Raw genomic sequence first — 5,403 nt, forward strand, 5'->3', positions numbered from 1 at the left:
AGTGAGTGATATATTTGGATTGAATAAATTACATGAAGCACATGACTGATATTTAATCATGACATTGTTCAAGGTGAGAAGGGTGAATTATATGAATGGACAGTGAACTTGTACTCTTGGTGGTAAACATTATAATGTGCACTAGAAATAATTCCTTGTTAGAATTTTAAAAAAAATTGCGATTAGTAATTTTAGGATGAGGATCTAGTTTAAAATATACAAATGAATTGTCCAGTGAATAGATAGAAGATTACACTATACATGATGACTTCATTTTACCCATTACTTATGCCTATGATGCCTGCAAATTATGTGAATTTTCAAATGTGTAAGAAATGCTGAAGACAAACAGTATTCTATGTATAGTATCATGTTTATAGAAATAATAATCATCATAATTGGGTGTTGGGCCCCATCCTTTTATTTTTCCGGATCTCTGCCAGTTCTACGTTACCACCATATGCCTGCAGGCAGGATGTCAGGAAATCAAACTGCAGACCTTTCAACAGCTTAGTTCCATTCAGTGAATTGAGCAGTGGTAGACGTGCTTTCGCTTGGAGGCAGAGGGTATGGGTGAATTAAAATCTCAGCAGTTCTTTGCTGAGTTGGCCAGTACCTGGATGGAGTGCTATTGAAGCTCTAAACACTGATGGAAAGCAGGTCAATGTCCAAGGGTGCACAGACTTACGACTGCAGACATACACAATAAGGACAAAAGCACTCATCAGTGAGAATAGTGTTTAACATTTCATAGGCTGTTTTAGCTTGTTGAAATGGTTGGGTTTGTAATCCTTGTAAACCGCATTCCACAGCAAATTCTGCCCTAATGTATCTTAGTTTAGTTTAGTTTACTTATTAGTGTCACAAGTAGGTTTACATTAACATTGCAATGAAGTTATTGTGAAAATACCCAAGTCGCCATGCTCTGGCACCTGTTCAAGTACACTGCGGGAGAATTTAGCATGGCCAATGCACCTAACCAGCACGTCTTTTGGACTTTGGAAGAAACCAGAGCACTCGGAGGAGATCCACGTAGCCATGGGGAGGATGTGCAGACTCCGCACAGACAGTGACTCAAAACAGGAATCAAAACTGGGTCCTTAGTGCTGTGAGGCAACAGTGCTAACCACTGTGCCGCTCACAGTGGTAATTTTTGTGGTAGTACTTATTTAAGTGCTCTGCGTGGTGGAAGATTGATATCTGAGAATCTGTTTATTGTCAATTGAATAATTTAAATAACTCAGACTTCGAGGGGAATAATGGATGCAGATGTTTCTTGCAAACTTTATCCAGAATCAATCAATTAAACAAAACATTTAATGTGTATTCTTCACTTTTATTCAGGAGCACTCACATCGGGTCAAATTCTGATTCTATCATGCCTCCATTGTAGATTTTCTTAAATACTGGGTATGAAGTAGCCTCACATAATGCAAGGAAGACTTTTCACTGCTTTGTATGTGTGACCCATTTTGCCAGACGTTTCTTGCCTGGCCCATGTGATGTTCTTTGAGGATAAGAGTGTGTACGGGTACGTCCCCACTGTGCACTGGAAGATGTCAATTTGACATCATTCAGACCTCACACAACCCAACTTCTTGATGCAACAGCAGAATCCTAAATTTGGATAACAAGTGTGCAGGCAACCTCTCATTTCTCCTCGGGAAAAGCACGCATAAAGCTTCAAGGGGCCCTGTATCAGCTTTATTGAAAGGATCAGACACCCCATTTGCAGATAAGATCATTTCTTTAATTTGTTCTATCACAAAGTGTATGGAAATACTTTGCACACTTTTTGGAAGTGCTTTGGTGAGTTTCTGGGTTTCCCAGAGAGTGTTGCTGCATCCTCACAGGCTGGGCCTGAAGACTTAGTGACCTGTTTATGCAAAAGCTGCTATAAGTGAGGAGGCTGCAGTGAGAATGCCTCTGGCTTTGACAGGGAGATGGAGCAGAGGCTGCAGAGAGGCCATGCTCTGAGTGATGCCCTCTACCAATTTGGAGTCAGACTCATCAGTGATCTATGACATTATCAAGATGCTGTCTGAGGGCCAGCCAATGCATCAAGCATCACAGTGTGTGTGCTCATTCAGTATTCTCCTGTATGCCGCCCCATTGAGGTTCTCCAATGAAGGTCCTCTGCAGCAGAACTTCTCTGTTGCCTTGCCCTCAGTTGAGCTGAAAAATGAACCATCCTTCCTCCCTGACCTGGCTACAGGACACTTATGTCCAGATGATTCATGGTGTGCTGATCCTAATTCTATACAGTACTAACCTCCAAGGTAAGTGCAATGCCAATATTTTAGCTGGTGTCTGTGAGTGCCAGAACATGTGATGGGGCCTCTTCATCGGTGCTGTGCTTTTTCTGGCTTCTCCAGCTCCTGGGGCTCCTGTAGTTAGACAGGTGACAGTTCTTGAGTGTCAGAAAGCAGGATTCTGAAGAGAAAGATTGGTTTAAGGGAAGAGGGAGGTGGGATGCAGTAGATCCATGGTCACACCATCTGTAACTCGCTCATCATGCCAGATAGCAGGGTGATGATGTGCTGTGAGCTGATAAGGCAGGAACAATTCACCTTCCACAATGTTCTGAGTGATGTCAGTTGGCATAGGCCCCATTTCATCTGCCTACATAAAACAGATAATTATCTTCCTCTGAGGGTTCAGATGCAGGCAGCTTTCTCCCGGATCTGTTCTGCTCTGCTCTCTTCTATAACTGCCACTTTATCCTGCAAGGAAAGTGTAGAATGACAGTGATTGTGTAGCATTGTATCTGGATGATGTTCCTGCCATAGCTAAATAGCTGGAGGTACAGAGAGGTAGTGAGAAGTGGGTAAGAAGCTGGCAGCATTGGTCCATGTGTGAGCTTAAGGTGTGGTGTCTGATATGAGGTGCGATTCCTGAGAGCCAGGGACTGCTGTTAGGTGAGTGATGGAGGCAGGGTGCATTGGGCAGTGCGAGTGGCTGTTGGAGCAGTGGATGGGAAATATCATATAAGGGTGCTTTCACTGACTTTGACCACCTGCATGGAGCCATTCTTGTTCTTGTGGCACCTCTGCTAGGTGCTTGGGTCCAGACACTGAAAGTTGACAACTCTGGCAGCATCTTTCACTTCCTTCTGAATGTGGCCCTTGAGGCCTCTTGGTCCACTGCGGAGTTATGGTGTGACCTCTTCTGTCCACCTGCACCTTTCGTATCTCCAGCATCATATTGTTAATACGGAATGGCTATGTGTCTTGATGTTATCTCTGTAATAATTTACAATGCAGCAATATTTTTGTGTGCTTTCCTTTGAGGTACCATTTGCCATAAAGAAGAGCAGGTTAGCTGCACTACGTGATTGGTAAACAATGTGCTGGGATTCCTGCTGTGCATAGAGCCTGTAGGCAGCTTGGAGGACAGAGATGCAGCCTGGGAATTGCTCAAGGCAGTGTTACAACCATGCAGATAAGGCGGACAATGAAAATTGTGCAGTCCCCATTTTGATCTGCATAGGTATGGGTGGTTCATAAATTGCAACAACCACACCAAAACACCAGAGTGACCCAGTCTTTAGCTAAATGTCTTTACCTGCTCCCTGAACTTACTCCTTTCTCTCTCAATAGCATCTAACATAGCTGTTTGCCACCCCACAGCCTCTTTGTTTGATTGCTGCTTCAGTGATCACCTCACAGGAGCTGCTAAAGGATCGGATGTGAGAACAGTGCCAGGCTTTACCTTAAGCTCAGGTAAAGAACCCTGCTTTTGGGATGTGCTCTTCACATTGTTTACTTGCATACCTGAACCGATGGAAAGCTACACAGCCTTGCATACCTGAGATTGTAGACAAAAGTACACCTGAGGGTTACTCTATGCCAATGATACTGCACTAGCATCTTGGGTCTAAGAACACTTTCAGCAGCACATGGACAGACCCTTTCAAGCCTGAATATCTTTGAGTTGACCATCAGCATCAGAAAGGCAAATGTCATGATCCAGGTTGTTGTCATACCATGAATCAGTATTGATAATGTGATGCTGGAAGTTGTTGTTAGTATCACATATCTAGGTTCCACATTCATTAGCAGTCTGTCATTCGACGTTGAAATCAACACAAGTAAAAGATGTTGCTGTTCTGTCCAAGCTGAGTCAGTGAATGTGGAACAACAGCAACCTAACTGAGAACACCAACTTGTAAGCCTACCAAGCCTGCATCCTCAGTGCACTCCTCTACAGTACTGAGCCCTGGACAACATGTGGTAGGTAGGAGAGAAGACTGACCAGTTTCCATTTTTGCTCTCTCAGACATGTCTTCAGTATCACTTGGTGAGACCAGGTCACTAATTTAAAGGACATGGGTCATGCAGACTCCAGCAAATCAAATCAACAATGTCCGTGCTGGTTTGTCCACATTGTTTGGATGAATGATGGTAGTATATGCGAAGACCCTCTGTATGATAAACTTGTCACTGGGTTATGATCTGGATGCCGAAATCTCCATTACAAGAACAACTGAGGCATGAAGATATCGCATATCAACTCTGACAACTGGGAGATGGCCGTGATCTCTGGAGGCTGATTGTTGAGAGGTGCATTGGAAGAAACTAGGAGAAATGGAAACTTAGCTGGCTGACAAGAGGAACCAGATAAAACAGAGGCCAACAAATCCTGCACCCTCTCAATGCACTGTTTTCCTCCATAGCAAGTGCAGCAGAGATTGCTATGCCTTTGTCTATCCAAATGCGCTTATGCAGTCCAACCACACTGTCGGTACCATGGCTGGTGGAAGGCCATTGAGACTCAGTAAAGGAAAATATAGAAGGCCTCAATCTCTGGGCCCAGAAAACAGGCTTCATGTTGTATCATCTAAGCTTAGGTAGCAACTCTGGGCTGTCTGGTTGACAGGCATCACCAAGGGAACTGGGGCGTGACAGGACAGGGGGAACAAAAACTTTCCTCTTGATAGAGGACTGCAAATTTGTTATCCATAAAGTGCATAAGGGCGCATCTCAACAATCTTAATCTTTTTCAAGGACACATTGCAGTCTGCTGTAACACCCTCCTCCAGGTGCTCCAGTTTCCTTCCACAGTCCGAAAGACATGCTGGTTAGGTGCATTGGTCATGCTAAATTCTCCCTCAGTGCACCCAAACAGGCATCAGAGTGTGGTGATTAGGGGATTTTCAAAGTAGTTCCATGTAAGCCTACTTGTGACATGAATAAATAAACTTTAAATCTTAAACACCCTGCAAGCCCCTTTGAATACTAGCATCTACAGAAATGGTGATAGCAATCTAAGCCTGCATGGCAGAAAACTGACCTTGTATATTATCAGTCTGAGCTTCCACTGCAGCACTCAGATATTGGGTGGCTTCTGCTTATGCTAAAATGGAAGCTGGAACATTGGCATGAGATACTCCAACATTATTGG

Source organism: Carcharhinus amblyrhynchos, chromosome 4 (assembly GCF_965287045.1).
Source record: "Carcharhinus amblyrhynchos chromosome 4, sCarAmb.v2.hapA, whole genome shotgun sequence".
Lineage (NCBI taxonomy): Eukaryota > Metazoa > Chordata > Chondrichthyes > Carcharhiniformes > Carcharhinidae > Carcharhinus > Carcharhinus amblyrhynchos.